This window comes from Pelobates fuscus, chromosome 5 (genome assembly GCF_036172605.1).
Source record: "Pelobates fuscus isolate aPelFus1 chromosome 5, aPelFus1.pri, whole genome shotgun sequence".
Classification (NCBI taxonomy): domain Eukaryota; kingdom Metazoa; phylum Chordata; class Amphibia; order Anura; family Pelobatidae; genus Pelobates; species Pelobates fuscus.
Window position 1 is genome coordinate 202608723 of NC_086321.1, and position 15546 is coordinate 202624268.

The following is a 15546-nucleotide window of genomic DNA, read 5'->3' on the forward strand; positions in this document are numbered from 1 at the left end:
TTCTCCCTGAGAGTAATACCTGGGCTATGGGAATGGGCAGGGTGAGATGAAGGGGCACCCTGCAGGGGGTGACCATAAGCGATACAAAGGCCAGGAACGTAGTCTCAAGTTTACAAGGAATTCTCTGTTACTCATTTTATATTGTTTTTCACAAGATGTCTTCTATATACTAGTTTTGAGCAAGAAAATACTGAAGTGAATTGTATTAATAAACTAGTGTTAACTAAAGAAAGCATTTTGTGATGTAATTTGCTATAAAATAATGTTTAAAAAAGGGGGGCCAAAATGTCTGTTTTGAATATGATACTGATGTTAATACACAATGCCTATTTGAATAAACAAGAAATGTAAAAAAACAAATAAACAAGCTTTGTGACTACAGGATAGGATAGGGCCTTGTGATTATGTTTACGAATCGTGACAGTATAGAAAAGAGATGTTCGCCTGGTTTATCAAAGTAAGTGCATAGAAATGGGATCAAATCAAAGGTAAATTTTTTGTCTATTCAATCAAAACATTAGCGACACTAAAAAACATATTTTCCATTCACTTAAAATATTTAGTTGATGCATATTTAAGAATTAAGTGAGATAAACAACTGACAGAGTTCATCTGGGTCATGGACACAAAAATGTTTTGCCAAAATTAAGCCTGACAGACAGTGAAGATATATATATTTTTTAAATGTAATAGGTTTTATTCTGGAACAATGCGGAAAAGCATTTTCACCTGACCGGTTCTATCATCTCTGTGCAGCAATTCACAACATCCTGGCAGAAGAAATTCTGTATGAAATGAAATGATGTTTCTATCAGTTTACCGGTACTTTTCACGGTTAGGAGTAGAATGGTAAATAGTTTTGCACATTGAAGGTAGAATAAAAAAATGTCAAGTAACACAAATGAACTATGCAAGACTTCAACGGTAAACCATTGATCACAGTTGCTTGTGTGCTATAAAGAATACAATATCAACAACTCCTAGTTTCATTTACTTAGAATGCTGGGCAGGTATAAGGGGTATTTAATCAATTAAATAAAACCACTTGTTCTTATATGTGTTACCTAGTTTTTCAGTGAATGAAAAACCACCTGCATTATAATGTTTTCTACAAGAAAATTCTGAGCAAATGTGCAGGTAATAGAATATGACTAATAGGAGATCTAATCACCAATGAGAATTGGAATAGAAGAATCTCAGGGAAAACAACATAGAAAAACATTTAGAAGGAGGCATCCATCTTATTTTTTCATTTCAATTTTATAAAATGCTATGCAAATCCACCCTGGGGTGGACATTCACATCCATGACTCTATGTTCTCATTGGCTGAGAAAATGATATCATAGAAGGTTACATTAGAATGAAGAATGTCCTGCAGAGTTGAGAGACCTGAAACAGATGGGAATGCCTTAGAAACAGATGACAATGCTGTGATTCCATTTACTGAATATCACCAGGGTTATTCACTAAAGTGACAATTGTTTGGATTTCTAACTGGAAGAAGAAAAGAAAGGGGAAAAAAAGGCAGCACACAAAAATCACAGAAACCAATCTAAAAAGAAAGAGTTTTGGCGTGTTTGGTGTGCACCAAAGGGTGTATGTATTGGACAAAAGTAAAATATCCAATGAATAAATAATAAAATTTATATATGGGAAAGAACATAGAATGCTTGATTGTAATATCTATGAACAAAATACATATGAGAAAAAAGAATGTAAATATGATAGAGAAACATTGTGCAACAGCAGTACACTTATAATAAATGTGCCACTGTCGATCTTATAAACTCTACCCAGGTATTAAAAGAGAACTCCAGCATACTGTAATGGTCCAGATCAGGGGTAGGCAACCTATGGAACATGTGCCATGCACGGCCCGTGAGGTGCTTTTGCACGGAACTCAAGGCTGCTAGAGCCAGGCTCTGTCCTATCAGGAGTCCCAGTGAAGCTTCAGATAACTGCTAATACGAAAAGGTGGTGAAGGACAATCCTCAATTTATGCATTGCAGCACGTAGAAGAAGGGATCTCAGATCAATTCCTCCCAGCACTTGTGAATGGGCATCCACACTATAGTAGAGCAGCCCTCGACAGCTATCGCAGCTCCTGCCCTTGACATGTATATGGAAGCCACACGCATTGCTAGATATACACAGAGTTGTGGAATAACCTTCCCCTCATACAAATAATAGCAGCCCACATAGCAACACAACACAATCTCAACCCCACTGACCATCCATATACATGCACACAACCCCACATGCAGTCTCTGACACGCAATACGCCAAACAGCCCCAACACATACACACTACAAAACACACATTTTGATATATCCATCCACACACACACACACACATTTCCACAATTAGCCCCCATACACACCTCAATTTAAAAAAAAAAATAGGACCGGCACGCTACGGGACATCACAATCTTATTTCGGCACAGTGCGGCTAAAAGGTTGCCTACCCCTGGTCTAGATACTAGTTCAATACAGCAGAAAGCACAACCTAGTCTCAAGCTAAAACCAATTACCCAGGCTACCGTTCCCTCCCACACAGGCATAGAAAGGGTAAAGCCCAAAGTATCAACTCCGGTCTGTCTCTTTCAATAGCTTCAATCATTGTGTCTGTAAAAATCCAGCTTGGAATTAAAGACTATTTTATTGCTTCTTGTTTTTTCACTCTATTGGTCAGTTGTCACATAGTCTGTGAATAAAATAAACATTTATTAGCTGTCTCCTAACCATCAGCTAGCCTTTTTTTTTGCTACCCTTTGATTGGACTTGAGATTCAGCCCACATTTTGTAAAGACCACATGTTTATCATGTGAAACCAAGATGCTTATTTGATCCACTCCCCAAAAATATTCTTCTCTCTTTTCCATCCCCCTTTTTTTCTTGTGAAGGAATAGCACTGAAAATCAAGAACCACCTGAATGCTCACATTAGTCAGTTCTCAAGATTCTGGTATTTGATACACAAATAAAACATACTTTATTTTTGCCATTTTCGTGTGCAAATGGATTGCCTGGGCTTCTGTGATAAGCTGATTTGTTTCCCATGATATGCTTTTCTGCGTTTTGTATTGAAAATGCTTGTGTTTTGCTACTTCCTGCAGTTTCATCTCTTCTTACTGACTCTTCATCGAGATGTACTATAACATAGTTCAGAGAAGGATCCTCTTTTGTATTTAGTGCATTAATTAATAATTGACTGAATTCAAGCTTTCAGGAAGACTTGACAAAATTAGAATCACTTTGTCTTCTTCATTAAACTCTCATTACAGGCTGGTTGATGGCCCTGCCAGGAGTTACACCACTGGCAGCAAAGTGCTATGTGCAATATTTCAAACTGAAATGCTGCAAATACAGACTCTAAGCAACATGCCCACTTCAAATCTCTGACGTGGTAATGGTGCTTGGAGTAATCCTTTAAAGATTGCTGCATGTACCCCACAAGAAGCACCAAACATAGATAGCACCTGTTGGCCTCCCTTGCTCGATATATTGCATATTTTGAGACAAATCTAAATTACTTATATAAACTGTTCTCAGAGAAAAAGGCATATGGGTTCTATTTATTAAACTGCAATTTCGAATCAACTGACTTAAATAATTTATCCCGATATTGCAAAAAATGCTAAATCAGGTATTTTGCTAAACTTAGTTCATATTTTCTTAAATAAATAAAATCACTGTATAATAAACAACTCACTGTATAGTCAGTAAGCTCTGAAGAGTGCTTCCTTTTACAATTTGTTTTATGATCAGTGAGCTGTAGTGATGTACCGAACTGTTCGCTGGCGAATAGCTCCCGGCGAACATAGCGTGTTCACGTTCGCCACGGCGGGCGAACACATGCGCGGTTCGATCCGCCCCCTATTCGTCATCATTGAGTAAACTTTGACCCTGTGCCTCACAGTCAGCAGACACATTCCAGCCAATCAGCAGCAGACCTTCCCTTCCAGACCCTCCCACCTCCTGTACAGCATCCATTTTAGATTCATTCTGAAGCTGCATTCTTAGATAGAGGAGGGAAAGTGTAGCTGCTGCTCATTTGATAGGGAAATGTATAGCTAGGCTAGTGTATTCAGTGTCCACTACAGTCCTGAAGGACTCATCTGATCTCTGCTGTAAGGACAGCACCCCAAAAAGCCCTTTTTAGGGCTAGAACATCAGTCTGCTTTTTTTTCCTGTGTAATCTAATTGCAGTTGCCTGCCCGCCAGCTTCTGTGTCAGGCTCACAGTGGATACTGTGCCCACTTGCCCAGTGCCAGCACTCATATCTGGTGTCACAATAGCTTGCATTTAAAAACAAAAATAGTTTTCACTGTAATAGATTGAATAGCAGTTAGTTGTCTGCAAGCGTCTGTGTGTCAGGCCTACAGCGTGTACTCTGCCAACCTCTGCCAGTGCACAGTGCCACTCATATCTGGTGTCACAACAGCGTGCATTTAAAAAAAAATGTTTTTTCACTGTAATAGATTGAATAGCAGTTAGTTGTCTGCAAGCGTCTGTGTGTCAGGCCAACAGCGTGTACTCTACCAACCTCTGCCAGTGCACATTGCCACTCAAATCTGGTGTCACAATAGCGTGCATTTAAAACCCAAAAAACTTTTTTCACTGTTATAGATTGAATAGCAGTTAGTTGTCTTCAAGCGGTGTGTCAGGCCTACAGCGTGTACTCTGCCAACCTCTGCCAGTGCACATTGCCACTCTTATCTGGTGTCGCAATAGATTGCATTTAAAAACCCAAAAACTTTTTTCACTGTTATAGATTGAATAGCAGTTAGTTGTCTGCAAGCGGGTGTCAGGCCTACAGCGTGTACTCTGCCAACCTCTGCCAGTGCACATTGCCACTCATATCTGGTGTCACAACAGCGTGCATTTAAAAAAAAATGTTTTTTCACTGTAATAGATTGAATAGCAGTTAGTTGTCTGCAAGCGTCTGTGTGTCAGGCCTACAGCGTGTACTCTGCCAACCTCTGCCAGTGCACAGTGCCACTCATATCTGGTGTCACAACAGCGTGCATTTAAAAAAAAATGTTTTTTCACTGTAATAGATTGAATAGCAGTTAGTTGTCTGCAAGCGTCTGTGTGTCAGGCCAACAGCGTGTACTCTACCAACCTCTGCCAGTGCACATTGCCACTCAAATCTGGTGTCACAATAGCGTGCATTTAAAACCAACAAAAACTTTTTTCACTGTTATAGATTGAATAGCAGTTAGTTGTCTTCAAGCGGGTGTGTCAGGCCTAAAGCGTGTACTCTGCCAACCTCTGCCAGTGCACATTGCCACTCTTATCTGGTGTCGCAATAGATTGCATTTAAAAACCCAAAAACTTTTTTCACTGTTATAGATTGAATAGCAGTTAGTTGTCTTCAAGCGGGTGTCAGGCCAACAGCGTGTACTCTGCCAACCTCTGCCAGTGCACATTGCCACTCATATCTGGTTTCACAATAGCGTGCATTTAAAACCCAAAAACTTTTTTCACTGTTATAGATTGAATAGCAGTTACTTGTCTTCAAGCGGGTGTGTCAGGCCTACAGCGTGTACTCTGCCAACCTCTGCCAGTGCACATTGCCACTCATATCTGGTGTCACAATAGCGTGCATTTAAAACCAAACAACTTTTTTCACTGTTATAGATTGAATAGCAGTTACTTGTCTTCAAGCGGTGTCACAATACCGTGCATTTAATACCAAAAAACTTTTTTCACTGTTATAGATTGAATAGCAGTTAGTTGTCTTCAAGCGGGTGTCAGGCCAACAGCGTGTACTCTGCCAACCTCTGCCAGTGCACATTGCCACTCAAATCTGGTTTCACAATAGCGTGCATTTAAAACCAAAAATTTTTTTTCACTGTTACAGATTGAATAGCAGTTAGTTGTCTTCAAGTGGGTGTGTCAGGCCTACAGCGTGTACTCTGCCAACCTCTGCCAGTGCACATTGCCATTCATATCTGGTGTCACAATAGCGTGCATTTAAAACCAAACAACTTTTGACAGGTGGTGCCGGAACTGCCGAGGAGAGCGGTCGCAGAAAACTAGAGCTCCAGACACAACACGACAGTAAACTGCTTAAACTAAACAAAAATTAACCACTGACCCCCCCAAAAGGCTGCAGAGACCCCCCCAAAGCAATATGGGAAATAAAAACAATAAACCGGGGCCAGCAAAACCTACCTCTGGGCTGACGATCGGAGATATGTGGAGGCAAGCACGAGGCCCGACGGAGCCCAATATGGCGGCCCTCCATGGCGGCTGCTCTGATTTTTCTGATGATCTCTCCGGAGACGCAGAGGATGACTACCTACCAGCCCCATCCATGCCACAGAGGGCCAGACTCCAAGGGACAGGTACCGACGCTGAATTGGTGACCACAGGGGTACTGATAGCCCTACTGGCAGATCTTCAAAAGAATATACTGACTGATGTACATGCCCTCAGGGGAGAAATACAGGGCCTGACAGGCCGCATCAACACGCTGGAGACGTCCTCACAGAGCCACCAGCAGAACCTGTCATCCTTACAAAAGGCAGTACAGGACTTACAACGGCAGAACCGGCTCTATGAACGCCGATTTGCGGCACAAGAGGACACCAGAAGAAGGCAAAACCTGAAAGTTAGGGGGCTGCCAGACGAAATATCGGAGTCCGAACTACCGCATGTTATTCGGCGCATGATAGCAGCCATATTGCCGCATGGACAGCCTGAAGCCATCACCCCCGTGGACATATTTCGGATCCCTAAACCCCCCAGGGCACCACCTTCAGCCCCAAAAGACACCATAGTCACGTTCCGCACTGGGAGAGATAAATCTGTGATCCTCATGGCCCTACGGGGCAAAACCCCGCTACAGTTTGACAACAGGGGACTGACCTTCTTTGCCGATCTGTCTAACGGCACCTTGGCCTTGCGTAGGTCGCTTCGACCACTCACCTCCCTGCTCCACCAAAACGGAATCAGCTACAAATGGCAGAACCCCAGGACTCTCAGCGTACAACAAGGAAAGGACTCCCACCTGATCCACGACATCCAGGACGCACCAGACCTTCTGCGGACTCTCGGCATCCCACAGGACTCCCTCACCCAAGAAGGACTTCCTCACCTGACCACATCAGATCATAATTGGGACCTGACAAAAATCAACCCGCTCATCCCGAGAGGCTCAACCCCTGTGTCCTACGCTGCGGTCACTACCTAATACTCGTGACACACCGAGGACTGTATAATCCTTAGAAACTGCTAGAATGACACCCCAGCAGACACCCCTGAGACACCTACAAGAAACACCGATTTCTCCTTGGACTTGTAATGTATATGCCTGTTTTACAGAATGGCGCCCCCCACCCTAGGGCACAGCGGGGCCTTGACCCTCCCAGACCTCACGAGACCCATAGACAGACCCATTTCCACATGAGGAGCCATATAATAGCTTTACTACCTCTCTAACACCTACCAGCAGGGACCAGCAATAACTCACTCACGCACACCCACTTCACAAACGACCAGACATGGACGAGCACCATTCAAGGAGCTGCCGGGGGACACGAAAAATACACACTACCACACACCACGCCACACCTGACCACACATTCACACTAGATCACCCAACTTATACACCTCAACACACCTCCAGAAACCAGCCTGCCTCGCAGCAATAGGGTACTGACCAAGGGAGGACACGACGCACACACAAGTCCCAGGCTAGCGTCAGCTAAGATAGGTACGGTCCCCCCTCACACACCCTCAAGACTTACACAATGTTTGGCACAGCGCTTATCCCCGAGCGAACCATGACAGACCTTTCACGACAGCTGGTGGACCTGCAAGCTACTATTCCCTAACCTCCCACACTGAATAGCACAACACAACTAAATTGCTTATACAATGTTTGAGATGTGCGACTGACTTGCCTACTCTCGTAAACAGTAAGGAAGTCTCACCATGCAGTCTATTTCTGTTAAGAGTTTTGTATATATGTATATATGTTTGTAATTTAGTTACCTAACTATCGTTTTGAGTAATGCGCAGAACAAGCGTACCCCTTTTCAGACCTTCCCTGATCTCATCCAACGTAATACCTAGACTAGCAGGTCTGATAGTTACCTTTAAACTTCACAATCTCTCACACACCTAGCATAACCTCAAGCGGTAACCACTGAGGTACTCTATTGTTTAATTAAAAGGAACGAAATCAGAAAATAGTAGGCAGCTTAAACTGTGCAATGTACACATGGTGCCAGGAAACTTAGGAAGTGCTCACAATAATCCCTAGTATGCCGCCGCTCTGTCATTACTACCTGGTCACTGCTAGTATTCAGGACTCTATCTCAACTCTTTAGTTCTCGTAAATGCATTATGTTAGGAAAGTACCTCAGATTTGTATGCAACGATATCGGAAAACTATGTTAAAACTATCGGCTGGTGACCGCCGATGAGGTGACACGGGCCCTGTTTATATTCTTACTAACCGCACGGTACTAATCCTTGCACTGACACCATGTCACCCCTCGCAGAGTTACCATAGTTGACTATAGATGCCTCCCTCACGAAGCTAGCAATGTATAGGTATATCGCATGTAAACTCACAGCATAGCTCCGCTAGCTGCCGGGTACGACACACAACGTCACTACCCAATGTTACAAAATCCGCAAGTGTAATGTTTACCACCAAGTACCTCATCGGGCTTCCCCTAATTGTCAAGCCCATTTCGATGCACTTCCACTAGCTCTAAGGCAGGTAACTGGTACATCCGTTGATAAAATTGTGAACTAATTTAACTGTTCTGTTGGAGCTTAATGGGCACATATTTCTAACTGCGTCCGCTTGCCATGTAATATGCTCCTGCACAGTTATCGCAGGTTTGATATTAATCCATTATACTCCCGCCTATTACCATAGCGGCTACAAGCTGAGAAGCTCCATGTAAATCAAACCTAATGAAGCCCTGTTTTAAGATTCGGAAATTGCAATAGGGCCACCAGAAAAATCCAGGCCACACGGTAATGTTGCATCAATGATAGAGGTCGGCCCGTTCACATATACCACTAACCGTTTTAGTCGTTATGTTTCATGTTTTATACCTGTCTCTCCTCAATGGTAAAACTTAAGAATGTTACTTACATCAACGAACCATCTGGTCTTACCATGATCTGTTATAAGAGTTTAACAATTTAAAAATATAAAATTGTGCATGCATATCTGATCCACCCCATTGTTATATATGTTGCAAAATGGCCTGAGGATTGCCGTCGGGGTACCTCAGGTTTATGGTTTACTTTTTTTTTAAACGCACTACAAAAATAAAGAATATAAAAAAAAAAAAAACTTTTTTCACTGTTATGGATTGAATAGCAGTTACTTGTCTTCAAGCGAGTGTGTCAGGCCTACAGCGTGTACTCTGCCAACCTCTGCCAGTGCACATTGCCACTCTTATCTGGTGTCGCAATAGATTGCATTTAAAAACCCAAAAACTTTTTTCACTGTTATAGATTGAATAGCAGTTAGTTGTCTGCAAGCGGGTGTCAGGCCTACAGCGTGTACTCTGCCAACCTCTGCCAGTGCACATTGCCACTCATATCTGGTGTCACGATAGCGTGCATTTAAAACCAAAAAACTTTTTTCACTGTTATAGATTGAATAGCAGTTACTTGTCTTCAAACGGGTGTGTCAGGCCTACAGCGTGTACTCTGCCAACCTCTGCCAGTGCACATTGCCTCTCTTATCTGGTGTCGCAATAGATTGCATTTAAAAACCCAAAACCTTTTTTTACTGTTATAGATTTAATAGCAGTTAGTTGTCTTCAAGCGGGTGTCAGGCCTACAGCATGTACTCTGCCAACCTCTGCCACTGCACAGTGCCACTCATATCCGGTCTCACAGTAGCTTGCACGCATAGTACCACTAATCCAAAAAAAATGACAGGCAGAGGCAGGCCACCCCGTAGGGGCCGTCATGGTCGTGGTGCTGTGATTCCCTTTTGCCCTAGAATAATGCCCAGTTTTCAGAGGCCACGTACCCTGAACTTGAAAAGTTCTGAGGACATAGTTGACTGGCTAACACAGGACACCCAATCTTCTACAGCGTCCGCTAGGAACCTTGACGCACCATCCTCCTCCAGCTTAGCTTCGGGCACCTCTCAAGATACCACTCATCCGCCTGCTGCCACCACCAACACTAGCACCACAGCCACTTCACTTTATCTGTCAGAGGAGTTATTTACACATCCGTTTGAAGAAATGAGTGATAGGCAAACCATTATTGCCAGAGGATGTAGATAACAGGGAGATGTCTCAGTCAGGCAGCATTTCACACATTGACGTACGGTGTGACGATGATGATGTTGTACCTGCTGCTGCTTCCTTTGCTGAGTTGTCAGATACAAGTGAAGCGGTTGATGATGACGATGCGTCCATGGATGTCACGTGGGTGACCACTCGGCAAGAAGAAGAACAGGGCGAAAGTTCAAATAGGGAGAAAGAGAGGAGGAGGAGACGAGTCGGAAGCAGGGGGAGGTCATCTCAAGGAGCTAGTGGCACAGTCAGACAGCATGCATCGGCACCCGGGGTCAGCCCGACAGCATGCCAATCAACTCATGCTGTGTCCAACACCAGAATGCCGTCATTGCAGAGCTCAGCAGTGTGGAATTTTTTTGTGTGTCTGCCTCTGACAACAGCAATGCCATTTGCAACCTGTGCCAAAAGAAACTGAGTCGTGGGAAGTCCAACACCCACCTAGGTACAACTGCTTTGCGTAGGCACATGATCGCACAACACGCCTATGGGATCAACACATGAGTACAAGCAGCACACAAACTCAAAGCCGCCATCCTCCTCCTGGTCCAGCATCTTCAGCCACATCAACCACTGCTGTCCTCCTTGCCCCCTCTCAACCATCCGCCACTCCGTCTCTCGCCTTGAGCAGTTCCCGCTCATCTGCCCACAGTCAGGTGTCTGTCAAGGACATGTTTGAGCGTAAGAAGCCAATGTCAGAAAGTCACCCCCTTGCCCAGCTTCTGACAGCTGGCTTGTCTCAACTATTAGCCCGCCAGCTTTTACCATACAAGCTGGTGGAGTCTGAGGCGTTCAAAAAATTTGTAGCTATTGGGACACCACAGTGGAAGGTAATCGGACAAAATTTATTTTCACAAAAGGCAATCCCAAACCTGTACTCGATTGTGCAAAAGGAAGTAATGGCATGTCTGGCACACAGTGTTGGGGCAAGGGTCCATCTGACAACTGATAGCTGGTCTGCAAAGCATGGTCAGGGCAGGTATATCACCTACACTGCGCATTGGGTAAACCTGCTGACGGCTGCCAAGCATGGAATGCGTGGCTCTGCAGAGGAGTTGGTGACACCGCCATGACTTGCAGGCAGGCCTGCTGCAACCTCCTCTACTCCTCCTACTCCATCCTCTTCCATAACCTCCTCGGCTGAGTCCTCTTCTGCTGCTTCGTCTTGCTCCACTTCAATGGCACCCCCCAGCTCCCCAGGTACTATTCCACATCCCGGATACGGCAGTGTCACCCCATCTTGGGTTTGACTTGCTTGAAAGCAGAGAGTCACACCGGACAAGCACTCTTGTCCGCCCTGAACGCACAGGTGGAAAAGTGGCTGACTCCGCAGCAACTGGATATCGGCAAAGTGGTTTGTGACAACGGAACAAATTTGTTGGTGTCATTGAAGTTGGGCAAGTTGACACCTGTGCCATGCATGGCACATGTGTGTAATCTGATCATACAACACTTTGTGCATAAGTACACAGGCTTACAGGACGTCCTGAAGCAGGCCAGGAAGGTGTGTGGCCATTTCAGGCATTCCTACAGGGCCATGGCGCACTTTGCAGATATCCAGCGGCGAAGCAACATGCCATTGAGGCGCTTGATTTGCGACAGCCCTACACGTCGGAATTCAACACTCCTAATGTTTGACCGCCTGCTCCAACAAGAAAAGCTGTTAATGAATATTTGTATGACCGGGGTGCTAGGACAGCCTCTGGGGAGCTGGGAATTTTTTTGTTGGCGGCATTGAAGTTGGGCAAGTTGACACCTGTGCCGTGCATGGCACATGTGTGTAATCTGATCATACAACACTTTGTGCACAAGTACACAGGCTTACAGGACGTCCTGAAGCAGGCCAGGAAGGTGTGTGGCCATTTCAGGCATTCCTACAGGGCCATGGCGCACTTTGCAGATATCCAGTGGCGAAACAACATGCCATTGAGGCGCTTGTTTTGCGACAGCCAGACACGTATTCAACACTCCTAATGTTCTACCGCCTGCTCCAACAAGAAAAAGCCATTAATAAATATTTGTATGACCGGGGTGCTAGGACAGCCTCTGGGGAGCTGGGAATTTTTTTGCAACATTACTGAACGCACATGCGCAATGCCTGTAGGCTCATGCGTCTTTTTGAGGAGGTGACAAACCTAGTCAGTCGCACCGAAGGCACCATCAACGACATCATACCATTTGTTTTCTTCCTGGAGCATGCCCTGCAAAGTGTGCTGGATCAGGCCGTAGATGAGCGTGAAGAGGAAGAGTTGTGGTCACCATCACCACCAGAAACAGCCTTATCAGCATCGCTTGCTGGACCTGCGGCAACGCTGGAAGAGGATTGTGAGGAAGAAGAGTCAGAGGAGGAATGTGGCTTTGAGGAGGAGGAGGAAGACCAACCACAACAGGCATCCCAGGGTGCTTGTTGTCACCTATCTGGTACCCGTGGTGTTGTACGTGGCTGGGGGGAAGAACATACCTTCATTGAGATCACTGAGGAGGAGGAGGAGGAACTGGAAATGAGTAGCTCGGCATCCAACCTTGTGCAAATGGGGACTTTCATGCTGTCGTGCCTGTTGAGGGTCCCTCGTATAAAAAGGCTGAAGGAGAACGAACTGTACTGGGTGTCCACGCTACTAGACCCCCGGTATAAGCAGAAAGTGGATGAAATGTTACCAAATTACAACAAGTTGGAAAGGATGCAGCATTTGCTAAATAAATTAAAAACTATGCTTTACACAGTGTATAAGGGTGATGTCACAGCACAACGGGAATCTAACAGGGGAAGAGGTGAAAGTAATCCTCCTCCTCCCACGACCACGCCGGCAAGGACAGGACGCTTTAAACACGTGTTGTTGATGGAGGACATGCGGAGCTTTTTAAGTCCTACGCATCGCCACAGCCCTTCAGGATTCACCCTCAGAGAATGACTCGACCGTCAGGTAGCAGACTACCTCGCCTTAACTGCAGATATCGACACTCTGAGGAGCGATGAACCCCTTGACTACTGGGTGTGCAGGCTTGACCTGTGGCCTGAGCTATCCCAATTTGTGATAGAACTTCTGGCCTGTCAGAAAGGACCTTCAGTGCAGCAGGAGGTATTCTCACTGAGAAGAGAAGTCGCCTAGGTCAAAAAAGTCTAGATTACCTCACCTTTATTCAGATGAATGAGGGATGGATCCCGAAGGGACTGACAGTGGGCGATACATTCGACTAAAAAAGGCCTGATGAGATGAGCTGCCTTGGGCTAAAAATGGTGAACCTTTGTAGGGGGAACAGTCCCTATTCTGCTCTGTGTCAGTGTGTATCAGGGTCCCTGAGGACAGGTGTCAATCCATATCTGCCAAGTGACCCTATGTAGGGGGAACAGTCCTTATTCTGCTCTGTGTCAGTGTGTATCAGGGATCTTTAGGATAGGTGTCAATCCATATCTGCCAAGTGACCCTATGTAGGGGGAACAGTCCCTATTCTGCTCTGTGTCAGTGTGTATCAGGGTCCCTGAGGACAGGTGTCAATCCATATCTGCCAAGTGACCCTATGTAGAGGGAACAGTCCCTATTCTGCTCTGTGTCAGTGTGTATCAGGGATCCTTAGGATAGGTGTCAATCCATATCTGCCAAGTGACCCTATGTAGGGGTAACAGTCCCTATTCTGCTCTATGTCAGTGTGTATCAGGGTCCCTGAGGACAGGTGTCAATCCATATCTGCCAAGTGACAATATGTAGGTGGAACAGTCCCTATTCTGCTCTGTGTCAGTGTGTATTATGGTCCCTGAGGACAGGTGTCAATCCATATCTGCCATGTGACCCTATATAGGGGGAACAGTCCCTATTCTGCTCTGTGTCAGTGTGTATCAGGGTCCCTGAGGACAGGTGTCAATCCATATCTGCCAAGTGACAATATATAGGGGGAACAGTCCCTATTCTGCTCTGTGTCAGTGTGTCTCAGGGTCTCTGAGGACAGGTGTCAATCCATATCTGCCAAGTGACCCTATGTAGGAGGAACAGTTCCTATTCTGCTCTGTGTCAGTGTGTATCAGGGTCCCTGAGGACAGGTGTCAATCCATATCTGCCAAGTGACCCTATGTAGGGGGAATAGTCCCTATTCTGCTATGTGTCAGTGTGTATCAGGGTCTCTGAGGACAGGTGTCAATCCATATCTGCAAAGTGACCGTATGTAGGGGGAACAGGGCCTATTCTGCTCTGTGTCAGTGTGTATCATGGATCCTAAGGACATGTGTCAATCCATATCTGCCAAGTGACCCTATGTAGGGGGAACAGTCCCTATTCTGCTATGTGTCAGTGTGTATCAGGGTCTCTGAGGACAGGTGTCAATCCATATATGCAAAGTGACCCTAAGTAGGGGGAACAGTGCCTATTCTGCTCTGTGTCAGTGTGTATCAGGGATCCTTAGGATAGGTGTCAATCCATATCTGCCAAGTGACCCTATGTAGGGGGAACAGTCCCTATTCTGCTCTGTGTCAGAGTGTATCAGGGTCCCTGAGGACAGGTGTCAATCCATATCTGCCAAGTGACGCAATGTAGGGGGAACAGTCCCTATTCTGCTCTGTGTCAGTGGGTATCAGGGTCCCTGAGGTCAGGTGTCAATCCATATCTGCCAAGTGACCCTATGTAGGAGGAACAGTCCCTATTCTGCTCTGTGTCAGTGTGTATCAGGGTCCCTGAGGACAGGTGTCAATCCATATCTGCCAAGTGACCCTATGTAGGGGTCCCTATTCTGCTCTGTGTCAGTGTGTATCAGGGTCCCTGAGGACAAATGTCAATCCATATCTGCCAAGTGACCCTATGTAGGGGGAACAGTCCCTATTCTGCTCTGTGTCAGTGTGTATCAGGGATCCTTAGGATAGGTGTCAATCCATATCTGCCAAGTGACCCTATGTCGGGGGAACAGTCCCTATTATGCTCTGTGTCAGTGTGTATCAGGGTCCCTGAGGTCAGGTGTCAATCCATATCTGCCAAGTGACCCTATGTAGGAGGAACAGTCCCTATTCTGCTCTGTGTCAGTGTGTATCAGGGCCCCTGAGGACAGGTGTCAATCCATATCTGCCAAGTGACCTTATGTAGGGGGAACAGTCCCTATTCTGCTCTGTGTCAGTGTGTATCAGGGATCCTTAGGATAGGTGTCAATCCATATCTGCCAAGTGACCCTATGTAGGGGTAACAGTCCCTATTCTGCTCTATGTCAGTGTGTATCAGGGTCCCTGAGGACAGGTGTCAATCCATATCTGCCAAGTGACAATATGTAGGTGGAA